We start from the raw sequence: 18,854 nt of genomic DNA on the forward strand, positions 1-18,854 counted from the left end.
CGAGTTCTAGTATTATGAGAGAGAAGAACTTTTCTCTATCCACTTTCTCAATGCCATGCATAATTTTATACACTTCTATCATGTCTCCTCTGACCCGCCTTTTCTCTAAACTAAAAAGCCCCAAATGCTGCAACCTTTCCTCGTAAGGGAGTCGCTCCATCCCCTTGATCATTCTGGTTGCCCTCTTCTGAAGCTTTTCCAACTCTAGAATATCCTTGTTGAGATGAGGCGACCAGAACTGTACACAGTATTCCAAATGCGGCCGCACCATAGATTTATACAACGGCATTATGATATCGGCTGTTTTATTTTCAATACCTTTCCTAATTATTGCTAGCATGGAATTTGCCTTTTTCACAGCTGCCGCACACTGGGTCGACATTTTCATCGTGCTGTCCACTACAACCCCAAGGTCTCTCTCCTGGTCGGTCACCGCCAGTTCAGACCCCATGAGCGTATATGTGAAATTGAGATTGTTTGCTCCAATATGCATAATTTTACACTTGTTTATATTGAATTGCATTTGCCATTTTTCCGCCCATTCACTCAGTTTGGAGAGGTCTTTTTGGAGCTCTTCGCAATCCCTTTTTGTTTTAACAACCCTGAACAATTTAGTGTCGTCAGCAAACTTGGCCACTTCACTGCTCACTCCTAATTGTAGGTCATTAATGAACAAGTTGAAAAGTACAGGTCCCAATACCGATCCTTGAGGGACTCCACTTTCTACAGCCCTCCATTGGGAGAACTGTCCGTTTATTCCTACTCTCTGCTTTCTGCTTCTTAACCAATTCCTTATCCACAAGAGGACCTCTCCTCTTATTCCATGACTGCTAAGCTTCCTCAGAAGCCTTTGGTGAGGTACCTTGTCAAACGCTTTTTGAAAGTCTAAGTACACTATGTCCACTGGATCACCTCTATCTATATGCTTGTTGACACTCTCAAAGAATTCTAATAGGTTACTGAGACAGGACTTTCCCTTGCAGAAGCCATGCTGGCTCTGCTTCAGCAAGGCATGTTCTTCTATGTGCTTAGTTAATCTAGCTTTAATCATACTTTCTACCAGTTTTCCAGGGACAGAAGTTAAGCTAACTGGCCTGTAATTTCCAGGATCCCCTCTGGATCCCTTTTTGAAGATTGGCGTTACATTTGCCACTTTCCAGTCCTCAGGCACGGAGGAGGACTCGAGGGACAAGTTACATATTTTAGTTAGCAGATCAGCAATTTCACCTTTGAGTTCTTTGAGAACTCTCGGGTGGATGCCATCCGGGCCCGGTGATTTGTCAGTTTTTATATTGTCCATTAAGCTTAGAACTTCCTCTCTCGTTACCACTATTTGTCTTAGTTCCTCAGAATCCCTTCCTGCAAATGTTAGTTCAGGTTCAGGGATCTGCCCTATATCTTCCACTGTGAAGACAGATGCAAAGAATTCATTTAGCTTCTCTGCAATCTCCTTATCGTTCTTTAGTACACCTTTGACTCCCTTATCATCCAAGGGTCCAATTGTCTCCCTAGATGGTCTCCTGCTTTGAATGTATTTATAGAATTTTTTGTTGTTGGTTTTTATGTTCTTAGCAATGTGCTCCTCAAATTCTTTTTTAGCATCCCTTATTGTCTTCTTGCATTTCTTTTGCCAGAGTTTGTGTTCTTTTTTATTTTCTTCATTCGGACAAGACTTCCATTTTCTGAAGGAAGACTTTTTGCCTCTAAGAGCTTCCTTGACTTTGCTTGTTAACCATGCTGGCATCTTCTTGGCCCTGGCGGTACCTTTTCTGATCTGCCGTATGCACTCCAGTTGAGCTTCTAATATAGTGTTTTTAAACAACTTCCAAGCATTTTCGAGTGATGTGACCCTCTGGACTTTGTTTTTCAGCTTTCTTTTTACCAATCCCCTCATTTTTGTGAAGTTTCCTCTTTTGAAGTCAAATGTGACCGTGTTGGATTTTCTTGGCAATTGGCCAGTTACATGTATGTTTAATTTAATAGCACTGTGGTCACTGCTCCCAATCGGTTCAACAACACTTACATCTCGCACCAGGTCCCGGTCCCCACTGAGGATTAAGTCCAGGGTTGCCGTCCCTCTGGTCGGTTCCATGACCAACTGATCTAGGGAATAGTCATTTAGAATATCTAGAAACTTTGCTTCTTTGTCATGACTGGAACACATATGCAGCCAGTCTATGTCCGGGTAGTTGAAGTCACCCATTACTTCCACATTTCCTAGTTTGGATGCTTCCTCAATTTCATATCTCATCTCAAGGTCTCCCTGAGCATTTTGATCAGGGGGATGATAGATCGTTCCCAGTATTAAGTCCCTCCTGGGGCATGGTATCACCACCCACAATGATTCTGTGGAGGAGTCTGCCTCTTTTGGGGTTTCGAGCTTGCTGGATTCAATGCCTTCTTTCACGTATAGAGCGACTCCGCCACCAATACGTCCTTCCCTGTCCTTCCGATATAGTTTATATCCAGGGATAACCGTATCCCACTGGTTTTCTCCATTCCACCAGGTCTCGGTTATGCTCACTATATCAATGCTCTCCTCTAAGACCAAGCACTCCAGTTCTCCCATCTTGGTTCGGAGGCTCCTAGCATTAGCGTACAGGCACTTGTAAGCAGTGTCTCTCTTCAAGTGTCTTTGGCACTTGTGGTTAGGCCTGTGGGAATTTTGCTCTTCTGAATTTATATCCTGTGCCCCTGCTCTCACAATGCCTACTTCTAGGCCTACCCCTTTTAAAATTTCATCATTTCTTTGGTTTTTATCCCAGGGGGGAGGTTTATTCCGAACCGGACCTTTCTCAGCTCCTGTGGGGTTTCTCCCCTCAGTCAGTTTAAAAGCTGCTCTGCCACCTTTTTAATTTTAAGTGCCAGCAGTCTGATTCCATTCTGGTTCAAGTGGAGCCCGTCCCTTTTGTACAGGCCCGGCTTGTCCCAAAATGTTCCCCAGTGCCTAACAAATCCGAACCCTTCCACCCGACACCATTGTCTCATCCACGCATTGAGACTGCGAAGCTGGGCCTGTCTGGCTGGTCCTGCGCGTGGAACCGGTAGCATTTCAGAGAAAGCCACCTTGGAGGTCCTGGCTTTCAGCATCCCTTTGATCTCACAGATCCCTTTGATCTCACAGAATCATAGGATGGTAGAGATGGAAGGGACGTAGAAGGCTATCCAATCCAACCCCCTGCTAAGTGCAGGAATTTGACTTATTCTTTTCTAGATGCCAGCAAATGTGGAAATCAAGGCACGGGTTCGGGACCGGGCCCAGCTAGTAAGGAATGTGGAGCAGCTGAGTGGATCTCCAGGCTGCGTCATTCTGCAGTCAGACACTTTCTTTCCTGCCCCACACGGGCGACTGAAACTTAGGGACTTCAGGGTAAGTGAGCAAGTAAGGCTGGGATTAAGGAGGGGGTGGCGGGAGAGAGAAGAACCCCCTTTTGTTTTGTTAGAGGTCTACCCCTTTCCCTCTTCTCAGGGGCTTCCCTGATCTTTGAAGTTGCCCTCCCTCCCCAGTATTGGCAAGTGCAGATTCTTTTGAATCTGTTTTGAATCCTGTGCCTGCTAAAGACTCTTGTGGTGCTTGGCTAATTAATACCAGAATAGCTGCAGACCACCATAAGCTCTTATCTCCCTAACATCCACATCAAGAAGTGCATAGTATTTCAGAGCATGGTTGCCTATTATGCTAGCACAACAGAACAGACTCATAGGGCTCTCATTTTATCCAAAGATCCACATCTCATACCATAATTTGCAATAAAAGTGTTGCTCCATTTTTTTGGGAAAACACAACTCCAATATCTCGATGTCTCTTACTGTCCCTTGTGTCCCTTGTTTCAGGATCTTTCTCCCTCAAGCAGAGGGCTCCAGTCCCCCTGAAAGTGCAAAGGGAGATAAATTTGTTTGTTTATTTGTACTTATAGACGCAGCTCCTCCTGATGGGAGCACAGGATGGCTAACAATAAAAATGTTATAATCACAACAATAAACAAAATATCAATAAACCATCAACATAATACCCAGATATAAAGCAGAACAACCAGCCACACAGCAGAGTTGACAAAAATGATGTCCTGAAGGCCTGGACAAATGGAAAAGTTTTGACAATGCACCTGAAGGTGGCCGGTGTGGAGGACAGCTGAACCTTACTCTAGGTGGGAGTTCCATAGGCAAAGACAACAACTGCCAGTCTAGAAGAGGGGTGGGGAACCTCAGCCTCAGGGGCCAAATGCGGCCCTCCAGACCCCTTTGTCTGGAAACTCTCCCCAGGCTATATCCCTTGCTGGCCCTGCTTCGCACTCGGAGTATTTTTTGCCGGAATGTGTCCATAAATTCTTTGCCAGGATGGAGAATAGAGAGGGATGTGTGGAAACTAGGCACCACTGAAATCTGGCCCTCAGAAAGTTGCCTGGAAAGGAATGTTGCCCTTGGGCTGACAAAAGGTTCCCCACCCTGGACTGGAACTTTCAACTATGGCTAGATTGTGTCAGCTTTATCAGACTAACCTCACAGCGAGCCAAAGGGCAAGTTCTAGGGTGGGTGGAGAAATGATTAGGCAAGCTCTCAGTCCAAGGGTGAGCGCTTTCTGGTGTTGTCTTTATTCAGAACCAGGTAACGGTCACAGTCAAGTGCCTGATAGGGGTCTATCTGCAGTAGTGCTTGTCATTTTTTTTGTCTATAATTTAGTTTATAATCTACAGAGTTCTTTTCCTCCCAAGAATCCTGTGAGGTGCAGGCCAGTCCCCGTTTGTACAGGTGATGAGCGGTAACTGCGAGTGATTTATTCAAGGCCCCATGACAAGTCTGGCAGAGGCAGAACTTGAATTCATGCCTGTCAGCATCACATCCAGCTCTCCTAGTCAATGGACTATTGGTCATTCCGTCTCTCCTAGTCACTGTTCATTCTTGGGTTGGGTGGGGGTGGATATTCTGCTTTGCAGGTGAATTTGGATGAACGTTTTAAGTATATTTGCTTTGCTTTAATGGATATTTTATTACGTAATTTTGTATTTTACTTTTTTTGTATATTGCACTGGGACCCCTTTAATTGTGTGAAGTGATAAATAAATGTCAATAACTAACTAACTGAGGCTGTGCAACAGCTGAGTAACTGAAATGGCAGGTGGTGACAGTGTGCCCTGGTAGAAGCTTCTCCTGACCCAAACCTCCCAGGTGTCAACCATCATGGAAAGAGTCTGTCAAGGATCCTGTGGGTGTTGGAGCTTGATCCCTAAGGACCAGCGAGGTCATTATAGAGTTGACTCCTTCAGAAGAACAAACAGAGTGGAGAAATTACAGTGACCTTCTCAGCAAATTGAGATGTGAAGACACACTTCCAAAAGCTCCATATTTATTCCCTGCTGGGGAGTCACTGCTTTGTGTAGCCCTGAGCGAAGCCCACATCTCTGTCAGAGGCATCTCCTTCTGCTTAATGAGAGGTCTGCCTCCTTTTCTGAGGAGTGTGTGTTTGTTGGGCTTCCGTGGGCAGGGGCCACCATCCCTGAACTTCTGAGGGTGGTGGAAGTACCAAGAAGGCTGTACTGGGGCAAGATATCGCCAACAAGTCACCCCGCTGCTGAAAGAATTGCTCCCGGCCAAGTTCAAGGTTCTAGATTTGGTGTACAAAGCCCTATACAGCTTGGGACCAGGATACCTGAAAGACCATCTTATCTCTTATATACCCAGTCGATCACTGTGCTCTGCAGGTGAGGGCCTCCTGCAGATACCATCTTATCAGGAGGTTCGTTCTGCACAACATAGGAAACAGACCTTTAGTGTGGCAGGACCTACCCTGTGGAATTCCCTCCCTTTGAATATTAGGCAGGCACCATCCCTGCTATCTTTTCGGCGCCTTTTGAAGACTTTCCTCTTTCAACAAGCCTTTTAAGTTGAGACCTATCCCAGTCTGCGTCTGTGTTAGAATTGCTTTTTAATATATTTTTTTAACCCTTTTTATTTAAGATTTTTTAAACGTTGTTTTGTTTTAATGTATTTTAAGGTCTGTTTTTATGATGTTTTAAAGTGTTTTTAGTGCTTTTGTTTGCCGCCCTGGGCTCGTGCTGGGAGGAAGGGCGGGATGTAAATCAAATAATAAATAAATAAATGAAGCCCTGTCTGCTGATCTTAACACCCGAGACGATCTGTAGGGAAGGAGACAGTCTCTGAGATATTTGGGGCCTGAGTCATTTAGGGCTTTAAACATGAACACCTTGAACTGAGCCCGGAAATGAACTGGCAACCAATGTAACTGTTTTAGAATGCGTTATATGCATAGTTAAACTATGGAATTTGCTCCCACAAGATGCAGTAATGGCCACCAGCTTGGACGGCTTTAAAAGAAGATTAGACAAATTCATGGAGGACAGGGCTATCAATGGCTACTAGCCGTGATGGCTGTGCTGTGCCACCCTAGTCAGAGGCAGCATGCTTCTGAAAACCAGTTGCCGGAAGCCTCAGGAGGGGAGAGTGTTCTTGCACTCGGGTCCTGCTTGCGGGCTTCCCCCAGGCACCTGGTTGGCCACTGTGAGAACAGGATGCTGGACTAGATGGGCCACTGGCCTGATCCAGCAGGCTCTTCTTATGTTCTTATGTTCTTATATGAGTAATAAAAGGAATCCCAGCCAGTAATCTGGCTGCCACATTTTGGACCAGTTGAAGTTTCTGAGTTGTCTTCAAGGGCAGCCCCATGTAGAGTGCATTGCAATAATCTAATCTGGAAGTTACCAGAGGATTGAATATTATTTATTTATTTATTTAATTTGTATCCCGCCCTTCCTCCCAGCAGGAGCCCAGGGTGGCAAACAAGGCACTAAAAACACTTTAAAACATAAAAAAAAAACAAAAATCCTAAAATACATTAAGACAAAACAGCGTTAAAAACTTTTTTAAAAGGGTTAAAAACATTATTAAAAACATATTAAGCAATTCTGACACAGACACAGACTGGGATAGCTCTCAACTTAAAAGCCTTGTTGAAAAAGAATACTGTGGCCAAGTCATCTCTGTCCAAAAGGGGCCATAGCTGGTGAATCAGCCAGAGCTGGAAAACTGCACTCCTAGCCACCAAGGTCACCTGAACCTCCAGTGTCAATGTTGGATCCAAGAGTACCCCCAAGCTACAAACCTGCTCCCTCTAGGGAAGTGCAACCCCATCCAGAACAGGCCATCTTCCTATCTCCTGGACTCAAGAACTTGGAACACATCACACTTTGGCCTTTTTGGGATTCAGTTTCAGTTTGTTGGCCCATATCCACCCCTTAACTGCCCCTAGACACCTGTCTAGCACCTCAACTGCCTCTCCTGATTCAGATGGCACAGAGAGGCAGAGTTTGCAGGAGCCTTTAATTTTCTGCTGTGCAATACTCTTTTAGTTCTGCTGACCTTGGTGTTTATTGGCATAGTGACACACTCTTCATTCTAACCGCACACTAGGAATGTAGCACGAGCTATAGTACACCTCAGTGTAGAAAAATGGATCAGAATTTATTTAAATAAAGAAAATGCAAATTCTTTCCTGGTTGCTCAGATCAAAGGCCTTACAGCTGTGAGCTGCCCCATATTCTGCCACGTCCAGCGTGTCTTAGCTCACTGGTTGCTATTGGCTTAGTGGGGTGCTTAGCACTGCATGGGTCCTAGCTAACAGCAAGCTTTTCTGGAGCTGAGGGTCTGCTGCATGAGCAGGATGGGTTTGGGCTCCCATTAGCCATCCTTCATTGGGCCAGCCCTGAATCCAGCTCCTTGCCAAAGATGTGTTTGCATCAGGGCTTTCCAGCCAGTGGAAGACATTTAAGTCAGTTTTAGTCATCCAGATTTCCAGAAAACAATTAATTATTAATTTACTGAATTTGCATATTTGAGCATATTGCCAAATCCATTAATACAAATAAAATCCTTATTTAAAAAAAGCATATGGAGAATAAAATATCTGTTCACAGGTTTCCCACAAGGCAACCTGTTGTATTCCCCCCCCAATAAGTTGGCATCCTGCAATTAAGACTTCAAAAGGACTACTTTGTTATCATTTTCAGAATCCTCCCAGGTTTGACTTGCTGGGATCCTCATTCTCTGACGTTCAAACAGAACAGTTCTAAATCAGTGTAATTGTCATAGATACACCCAAGGAACCATGAGAATTGTAGATTTGGGAGGTTGCCTAGAATTCTGCATTAAAAATCTACCTCCAATTCCCTGAATTTTCAGTCAGTGGTTGGGTGAGGATAGTGATAATTAAATCTTTCAAATTTGCAACACAGAGAAACCTCCAATGCTGTGGAGTCTCCATTCCCTTCAGGTACTACTGATTAAAAGGCCACATTTACAAGAATGAGATCCATTTTGGGGAATGGGTGTTTCTTCCCAGACTGACTTCTAGGAAGTGGAATGGGAAGCAGGGATTCTATATATCACACACCTTCCAAGGTGGGCAGAAGGACTGTTGACCAAGAAGTACATGCACAAAAAATACCTGGATGAATTAAAAAAGTACCATGAGCTTTTTTTCCAGGGAAGAGGCTGCTTCCATCTCTGGTGCATGGAGGGTTGATGACAAATATTCTGTTCCCAGAATGGCCATGGGCAGCTGGTATTTTATAACCGACCGGACTCGGAAGGCCCCAAGCTCTCGCATTATGCCATCTCACCCACTGATGATCCCACTGGGCTTACGGTAATTGCTCTTGTGGTGGGAACTTGTTCGCTGTGGGTTTTTCCCAGTAAGGAGGGGAGACTGTGGGACTCAGGGCATTGGAGGCATCGTATTAGGATGGTTCTGTTCTTGCGTTCATGGCCGTGTCCAGAGAATAGCACTGGGTGATTGTTCCTCACCCCCCTCATATTGTGGGGTTCCACAGGACACCATCTTTTCCCCAGTGCTGTTTAACATCTCTGTGAAGCCATTGGGAGTGGTCATTTAGGAGTTTTGGAGCAAGGTGTCATCAGTATGCCGATGACACATGGTTCTGTTTCTCCATATCTGACTCAGGAGAGGCTGTGAACGCTCTGGATCAGTGTCTGCATACAGTGGTAGACTGGATGAGGGCCAGTAAGCTGTGCTTGATTCCTGGGAAGACGGAGGCTCTTTTGCCCTTTAAATGTTTGCTGAAAGCATTTCTATGTTGCCAGGTTTTTGCAGGCAATTAAGAAACTATCTTTCTGTAATAGTTGATCTCTAATTTGTTTATGTGGTTTTTATTGTATATATGTATGATTGTTGTAAGAATAGCGGTATACAATTTTTTTTTTTATAAATACAGTAAATAATAGCACTCTCCTGTCCATGTTCCCCAGTGGCTGGTAATTGAGAGGCATGCTGCTGCTGATTTTTCTAGCTCAATATTGCCTACTGCTCTGACTGGCAGCTGCCTTCCAAGACCTTGGGCACAGACGGAGGGAGGAAGAGAAGGGTGATTCTCGGCCCTCCTTCCTTCAGATCCTTTAAAATGGGGGTCAGACTTTAGGACCTTTTGTGTGCCAAGCACATGCTGTACTCTTGCTGGTTGAGAGCTTAGGGTGAGGAGCCCAGTGAGCATGTGTGAATGCTGCCCTTTGGGTCTCTGTGCCTGACCCGCCTGCCCACTCTTTTCCCTCTGCAGGCCGTGCTGTCCCAGGCCCTTGGAGTGCAGGGGACGGTGAACAAAGAGCGTCGCCTCTACCTGGTGGGCCAGACCCGTGTCCATGTGGATCACGTGGAAGGGTTGGGCGACTTCATGGAACTTGAGGTGAGGAGAGCTGGGAGGGGAGGGCAATGCCGTTGGGATGCCTTCCTAGTGTAGTCACCAGGTGTGAGATCTGCACGTGGATGTTATGGCCAGACCTGTGAAAGTTGGCCCTTGAGGCCTTGCACAGTCGAGAGGCTTGGAAGATGAGACGGAGGGCAGGATGAGGCCTGGAGTGGGAGCAGAGCAGAATCCAGGCCAAGGTCAATTAGATCCAGTTATATCAGAGGATTCACTAGAAAAGACCATAATGCTGGGAAAAACAGCAGGGAGTAGAAAAAGAGGAAGGCCAAACAAGAGATGGGTTGATTCCATAAAGCAAGCCACAGACCTGAACTTACAAGATCTGAACAGGGTGGTTCATGACAGATGCTCTTGGAGGTCGCTGATTCATAGGGTCGCCATAAGTCGTAATCGACTTGAAGGCAGATAACAACAACAGATATCATAGACCAGAGAGGAGAGGTGGGGATGAATTTGGGCAAGGGAGCAGATTCATGGAGATGGAGAAGTCCAGGCAGGTCAGGTGGACGTGCAGCCGTCCAGTTCCTGCCTGCAAACAACCCCCTTCCTGCTTCCTTCAGCTGTGAAGAACCTGGAAGCCAAAAGCTGAGCAACCAAATCAACTAAAATTAGTCTGGAGGCCATTGCCAACGACAACACTCCACCACCAGCTCATCTTGCTAAACTGGGTTCCAGTTGTGGGTCTCTGCAGAAGGCAGGAGAGCGAGAGGGCAGCACAGGGACTGTTCCTCGTTAAGCACTGCTGCTCCCTTTCAAGACCCGGTGAGGTACCCTCTAGGACCACGGTATCCACAGGCAGCAGCCTGGATGGCAGCGGACTCCCATGTGAGGCTGGCCACACATCCGTTGCGCACACCAAGAACCAGCTTCAGTCTAGGTTGGGCCTTCCTTGTGAATCAGCTCGTTTTCTTCCTCCGAATGATCTCCTTGTGCTTGATAAATGGAAGATGGACTCTGGTCGCAGGAGCAGCTGCAAAAAGACAAGACAAGACTGCATCAGTTGTGGAAACGTCTGTGGCAGCCTTGCCGAACCTGGTGCCTTCCAGATGTCGTAGGACTATCACTCCCATCATTCCCAACCATCAGGAGCATGGCGAGTTTGCCCGTCTCTCAAGCCCCACCCCCTTGGCTTAATCAGTCATTGAGGGGTTACTCAAGAGGGTCTTTTGCGTGCCTTTTGCTTTATCTTTAGACAAAGGAGCACACCGCAGGGGAGAGGGGTCACTTGGTGGTGGGAGCGCACACATCACTGAAGACCTGCGCTTGACTTGGCACATCTGGCAATCGTGTGTGTTTTCAAACATCTCGGGGGTGGGGGGCTCTGCCGGCCTGTGCAGGTGGCACAGCCTAGTGTTAGCGTCCCTGCTGTGTCCTTGAATGAAGTAGGCTGGGGGGAGGTAGAGGGTTGGGGTGAGGATGAGGAGCAAGTGCCCCTCCAGATGTGGTTGGTCTCCAGCTGCCATTCTCAGCCCAATGACTCCTGGAGGGCCACCAGTCAGCCATCCTGGTGCAGAGCATCACCCCCCTCGTGCTTCCATTCAGAGTGGGGCCCCAGCACTGCAACTGCTCCCTAGAGACAACTCTGGCCGCTCTCTGTCCCCCTTGTTAGCTCCCCTTCTGAGCAAGTTTTAAAGCTAGCAAAGGGCTGGTGGGGGGGGGAGTTGCTGGGGGCTGTGAAGCTCCTGTTGTAGGTTTTCTTCCTCCGCCCCCTGGATCGTTCCTCCTCTTGGGCCTTCCTCTCCCCCTTAACTGTCTAAAGAACGATAAGGAGATTGCAGAGAAGCTAAATGAATTCTTTGCATCTGTCTTCACAGTGGAAGATATAGGGCAGATCCCTGAACCTGAACTAACATTTGCAGGAAGGGATTCTGAGGAACTGAGACAAACAGTGGAAACGAGAGAGGAAGTTCTAGGCTTAATGGACAATATAAAAACTGACAAATCACAGGGCCCGGATGGCATCCACCCGAGAGTTCTCAAAGAACTCAAAGGTGAAATTGCTGATCTGCTAACTAAAATATGTAACTTGTCCCTTGGGTCCTCCTCCGTGCCTGAGGACTGGAAAGTGGCAAATGTAACGCCAATCTTCAAAAAGGGATCCAGAGGGGATCCCGGAAATTACAGGCCAGTTAGCTTAACTTCTGTCCCTGGAAAACTGGTAGAAAGTATTATTAAAGCTAGATTAACTAAGCACATAGAAGAACAAGCCTTGCTGAAGCAGAGCCAGCATGGCTTCTGCAAGGGAAAGTCCTGTCTCAGTAACCTATTAGAATTCTTTGAGAGTGTCAACAAGCATATAGATAGAGGTGATCCAGTGGACATAGTGTACTTAGACTTTCAAAAAGCGTTTGACAAGGTACCTCACCAAAGGCTTCTGAGGAAGCTTAGCAGTCATGGAATAAGAGGAGAGGTCCTCTTGTGGATAAGGAATTGGTTAAGAAGCAGAAAGCAGAGAGTAGGAATAAACGGACAGTTCTCCCAATGGAGGGCTGTAGAAAGTGGAGTCCCTCAAGGATCGGTATTGGGACCTGTACTTTTCAACTTGTTCATTAATGACCTAGAATTAGGAGTGAGCAGTGAAGTGGCCAAGTTTGCTGACGACACTAAATTGTTCAGGGTTGTTAAAACAAAAAGGGATTGCGAAGAGCTCCAAAAAGATCTCTCCAAACTGAGTGAATGGGCGGAAAAATGGCAAATGCAATTCAATATAAACAAGTGTAAAATTATGCATATTGGAGCAAAAAATCTGAATTTCACATATACGCTCATGGGGTCTGAACTGGCGGTGACCGACCAGGAGAGAGACCTCGGGGTTGTGGTGGACAGCACGATGAAAATGTCGACCCAGTATGCGGCAGCTGTGAAAAAGGCAAATTCCATGCTAGCGATAATTAGGAAAGGTATTGAAAATAAAACAGCCGATATCATAATGCCGTTGTATAAATCTATGGTGCGGCCGCATTTGGAATACTGTGTACAGTTCTGGTCGCCTCATCTCAACAAGGATATTCTAGAGTTGGAAAAGGTTCAGAAGAGGGCAACCAGAATGATCAAGGGGATGGAGCGACTCCCTTACGAGGAAAGGTTGCAGCATTTGGGGCTTTTTAGTTTAGAGAAAAGGCGGGTCAGAGGAGACATGATAGAAGTGTATAAAATTATGCATGGCATTGAGAAAGTGGATAGAGAAAAGTTCTTCTCCCTCTCTCATAATACTAGAACTCGTGGACATTCAAAGAAGCTGAATGTTGGAAGATTCAGGACAGACAAAAGGAAGTACTTCTTTACTCAGCGCATAGTTAAACTATGTAATTTGCTCCCACAAGATGCAGTAATGGCCACCAGCTTGGATGGCTTTAAAAGAAGATTAGACAAATTCATGGAGGACAGGGCTATCAATGGCTACTAGCCATGATGGCTGTGCTCTGCCACCCTAGTCAGAGGCAGCATGCTTCTGAAAACCAGTTGCCGGAAGCCTCAGGAGGGGAGAGTGTTCTTGCACTCGGGTCCTGCTTGCGGGCTTCCCCCAGGCACCTGGTAGGCCACTGTGAGAACAGGATGCTGGACTAGATGGGCCACTGGCCTGATCCAGCAGGCTCTTCTTATGTTCTTATGTTCCCATCCCTCTGTTCGATCCCTGCAGGTGGTTTTGCAGGAGCAACAGAGCCCCCAGGATGGTGAAGAAGTGGCCCGGCGGCTGATGGGGGAGCTGGGGGTCAAGGAGGAAGACCTCCTGGCTGGGGCTTACCTGGACCTTCTGCTGCTGGGAGGAGAGCCTGGGCCATGATGATGTAACGTCCTGGCCTGTTTGAAGGTCGTCTCTCGGGATTGTCTCTTGTCAGCTGGAGAATTAATAAATTAAAATGTGATGAATGCAAAAGACTCTGGGCTGAAAAGTGAGTGTGACTCTTCAGAGAAGCGTTTTTGCTGTTGCAGCTCATAGAATCATAGAATAGTAGAGTTGGAAGGGGCCTATAAGGCCATCAAGTCCAACCCTCTGCTCAATGCAGGAATCCAAATCAAAGCATTCCCGACAGATAGCTGTCCAGCTCAAACCACCTTCATAGTACCGATTCTTGTTTAAATGAGGTTGAAATCAACTCCAGCTTGGAATGGATGGAAAAGCCCAGAGTTCGACAGTAGGACTTGCCTGGGAGATGTTACCACTCTGTGGTGCCTTTTGTGGGCAGACCGTGCTTTGAAGGAATTTCTTCCCCCCTCCCCACCACACCCCATTTGATCTGATAAAGTAGGGCCCACCTAAAACAGAAGCAGTCCAGGGAATTCTGTTGGGCAGCAGTATCATTAGGGGCATGAATGAAGCTGCTCGACATGATCAAAGTGGTGTGCCTCCACATCTTCAGTGGCTTTCCAAGGGACCTCAGAGCGCACTTCTTACAGAATGCAGCACTTGTGGCGGCAAAATGTCTGTGCATCTGACAAAGTGAGTTTTGCTGCTGCTTTCAAGAGGCAGCTGGACAGCCACCTGTTGGGTATGCTTTAAGTTGGATTCCTGCATAGAGCTGGGGGTTGGACTTGATGGCCTTGTAGGCCCCTTCCAACTCTAGGCTTCTGTGACTAAATGTGAGTATCGCAGGAGTGGGGGACCTTTGCCCCTCCAGATGTTGCTGAAGTACACCTCTTACCATCTCTGGCCTTTGGCCATGCGTGCTCGGGCTGAGTGGAGTTGTAATTCAGCAACATCTGGAGGGCCAGATATTCCCCACACCTGATGTATCTTGAAGATGCCATAACAGTCTTAATTGTTTATGCTGGAACAACAGACTAACATAATGACCACTCCGGATCTTGTGTGCTCTGTTACACCTGGCTGGCAGTCTGTGGTTTTTATCTCATGGACTTGTGGCTAGGTTAATTCACGGTGGCCACGCAAGAATGAATGGTGCAACACAGAATGAATGGTGTGGTCTGTGAGCTTCTCCAGCTGTGCTAAACCATTCTGGAAAAAGGAAGATGGTTGGGGATTTGTGTTTCTCTGAACAGAAGTTGATCCACTCCATTTGCCAGCTTGTTCTCTTGCCCTCAATGGTACAGAAAAGTCATTCCTAAGTTGTTGCCTGAATAAAGAGATGGAGACAGATTGCTTATAACGCACCAGTGCCATCAGCACCAGGATCAGTTTCCAACAGTGAGCCTCAATAAAAAAATCCAATTTATAATCCCTGTTCTTAATCCTCAGTCATTTCATGTGTGGCTTAATTGCACTGATTAATCGTTGAGAGCATCCCATTAAAAAGAGTTTGGCAGAGACAGACGTTGTGGGGTAGTGGGTTAAGACTTGTTTCAACTTCCACTTCACTGTGAGGCTCACTGGGTGACTTTGGTAACTGTTTACTGCTCCCCAGAAGGGGTCCCTTCTAAAGGATCATTTCCCTCTTCCTCAGAATGATGCCATCCTTCCCCAATTCAGGGAGCTGGGTGCAGCTATGGCATCCCCAGGGGCCTTGCCTGTCTGCCTCCCAACTGCTCCAGGTCAGTCAGCTTGACCTCAAGGGAATGAATGACCTCATCGCACTGTGCTCAGACGCACAACTTACGTCCAGCCGGCAGGTAGCCATACATGAGGCACTCTGTAATATGCTGGATAGTCCTCACTCCCCTGCTGGCTTTCTGCCTTCATTACTATGCTTGTTTATTAGGGAAGCTGGGATTTGTAAAGTCATAAGAATCATAGAATAGTAGAGTTGGAAGGGGCCTCTAAGGCCATCGAGTCCAACCCCCTGCTCAATGCAGGAATCCAAATCAAAGCATTCCCAACAGATGGCTGTCCAGCTGCCTCTTGAAGGCCTCCAGTGTCGGCTCACGACCTCTCTAAGTAATTGGTTCCATTGTTGTATGGCTCTTAACAGGAAGTTTTTCCTGATGTCCAGTTGAAATCTGGCTTCCTGTCACTTGAGCCCATTCTTCCATGTCCTGCACTCTGGGACGATCGAGAAGAGATCCTGGCCCTCCTCTGTGTGACAACCTTTCATGTACTTGAAGAGTGCTATCATATCTCCCCTCAGTCTTCTCTTCTCCAGGCTAAACATGCCCAATTCTTTCAGTCTCTCCTCATAGGGCTTTGTTTCCAGTCCCCTGATCATCCTTGTTGCCCACCTCTGAACCTGTTCCAGTTTGTCTGCATCCTTCTTGAAGTTTGGAGACCAGAACTGGACACAGCACTCAAGAGGAGGCCTAATCAAAAAAGTGGGAAGGGTGACTTAACAGTTGCTGAACTCTCTGCTTGATAGTTTACCTTGATGTTTTTCTCGGCCGAGATGCTTGCCAGCTGGGCCTCCTTCCTCCCACTTGCAGGGCTCAGTTTCCTATCCAGGCTCTTCTTGTGTTGCCCCATTGCCGCTCCCTAGTGTCAGAGCCATGTCACTGCCTAGAACAAGTGGGTCTAGGGAAGCCAAACAGCAGCAGGGGAAAGTACAGCGGCGCTGCGGGGTGTGTGTGCACGTGTGTGCGTGCATATAGGTGTGATTTTGCGCATCGTGTGGCCTTGAGCAAATTGTAACCTTTAGCTTCAATTCCCCCACGTGCAAAGTTTGTGGGGATTATCTGTTTGTTTTATTAAAAAAATATTTGTATACTGCCATTCATTTTAAAAAATCAAAGTGGTTTACAACAACCATGCAGATCCACTATTCTGTGCACTCCAGTCTCAGAGCAGTGAGAGACTTCCAGGGGGTTCTAGTGCTTGCCCAGGGTTTGGTTTCCTTGGAATGAAGGTCTGCAGAGACTGTGATGTCTTTGGGATATATGGTTTATTTGCATACCTATACAACCTGAGTGTAAGACGGGTCCTCAGCATTAACACCTCAACAGATCTTGCTTCCCAATTAGGTTTCCAGGGGGGTCCCCAAAGCTGTAGCCTTGGATTCAGCACAGACAGCAAGCCTGTCTCTTGTCTTTCCAGCTTTCAGCTCCAGCTCAGACTAACACTAACGTACATAGGCCACTTCTTGGCTCAATTATGGGTGGGGGGGGGAGGCTCCAGCCAGGTGAGAGGGGAGGGATGTCCTCGTTCCTATGGCAACACATCTTCTCTCAGCCAAATTCTTACACATGTTAATGAGGGCACTTGACAGACTTGGCTGGACCCATTCGTTTTTGAAAGGGACTGGTTCAACCAGTTCAGCCGTTCTTTCTACAGCAAACTTTGTCTATACAGATTCAAAATTAGAGGGTGGATAGGGGACCCAAAGACATCATCCATCCCAACCATACAATCCTATAACAATGCAATAAAAACCATGTATAATTTAAAATCAGAGACCACCAACTAACATGTTATAGAAAGATGATGAATTGCCTTGGCAGCATGGAAAACTTTTCAGAAACAAGAAATGGGTCTGCCTCTCAGAACAAATAAGAAAAAGTGAAAACACCTTGCTGATTCATGCTGTGTAATCCTGTGCATGATGAGACCTGTTGAGCTCCATGGGAATGGAAATGGACTGCCTTCAAATCAGTCCCAACTTATGGAGACCCTATGAATAAGCGGCATTCACTGGTGGTTTCCCATTGCCTTCCTCTGAGGCTGAGAGGCAGTGACTGGCCCAAGGCCACACAGTGAGCTTCATGGCTGTGGGGGGATTCGAACCCTGGTCTCCCAGGTCGTAGTCCAACACTAACCACTACGCCACACTGGCTTGAGCTCCATGAGAGGCACCTCTAACTAAACATGATTAGGATTGTTTGTTTATTTAAAATTTCTATTCTGCCATTCCTCCCAGAGGACCCCAGGATGACAAACAACAGAATAGTAAAGCAAAACAATTAAAAATAGTACAAACAAAAACAATTTTGGAAACAATTAAGAACACCTAAACACAGCCACCCTCACAGCCAATAATTTCCAGGTTGCCAGGATCAATATCTTCCAGCCATTAAATGCCTGTGTGAAGAGAAATGTTTCTAAATTCCTCTGAATGTTCATGAGGGAGACAGACGCACCTTGCTTCCTTGGCGCCACTGAGAAGGCCCTGTCGTGGATCAGCAGCAACTGGGCAGCAACTGTAGGGCCCAAGGTGGTTCATCTTGGAGGAGGTGATGTTAGGTACTTGGGTCCCAAGCCATTTAAGGCTTTGTACTAACACCTTGAGTTTAAGGCTCTGGGTTTTTAATACTTGAAACTTAGTAGTAGTAGAATATCCTGCAAGTTGTAAATACATTGTGCCACTCCTGCTTTCTTGAGGGGAAGGAGGTCCAGGGCAGCCTTTCTTGGGATGGCTTTTCTTTGGAGATCTGTGGCACCCTGGTAAACGGATTGAAAAGTAGTTATGGGGAAGACGAGAGGTAGTGCAAAGCAGCCTTTCCAAACTGGGACCTTCAGATGTTGCTGGATTCCAGCTTCCATCAGCCTCATCAGCCAGCATGGCCAATGGTCAGGGCTGATGGGAGTTGTAGTCCAGCAACATTGGGGGGAGGCAAGTTGGAAAAGGGTGGTGCAAAGGCTGCTAATCTTAAAACAGCACCAGTCCAAGGCAGGGGGGTGGGCAGCTCAAGGCCTGTAAGAATTTATGCTGATGCCAAGTTTTGCCAAGACCTGGTGTTTCAGAATTTGATGCATACTCATTCCTCAGTTCTGAGAGGAAGATTAAATGGAAACTATATGAAACAAGCGTTTTCCCTTTTTGAAACAAAATTTCCACTTCCAATCTAATAATTCACATGAGTATTTGGAGCAGAAATCCAGCAAGAAGACTGTGCACCCTAAAGCACAATTAAGTGGGACCTTCAAGAGTCATTGAATGATCCCATCTGTTGTCCTAGGTCTTGCACAGGAGAAGTTCCTTCCTCATGGATTCTGTGTGCTGTCTGTGTTGGAGGACAGAGCGAGTTTGGGGTTTGGGGTTGGCAAAAGCAATGGCTAAGGACGCATCCTCAAGTATCAAAGCCATCCCTCAATACTTTTCACCTATAAGATGTGCTCACAGCTGGGGGTTAAAAGTGGTTCAAGGATGCATCTCTCTCATGCATGCTTATGGATGATGTGGCAATCCCAATGCTTTGTTCATTCTGGATTACAATGAGGTTGGGCCACAATGCAACACTAGTCTGTCCATGTAGTTCATGCCACTATCGGAGGCAGGAATGCCTCTGAATGCCGCTTGCTGA

Source organism: Rhineura floridana, chromosome 8, assembly GCF_030035675.1.
Source record: "Rhineura floridana isolate rRhiFlo1 chromosome 8, rRhiFlo1.hap2, whole genome shotgun sequence".
Classification (NCBI taxonomy): domain Eukaryota; kingdom Metazoa; phylum Chordata; class Lepidosauria; order Squamata; family Rhineuridae; genus Rhineura; species Rhineura floridana.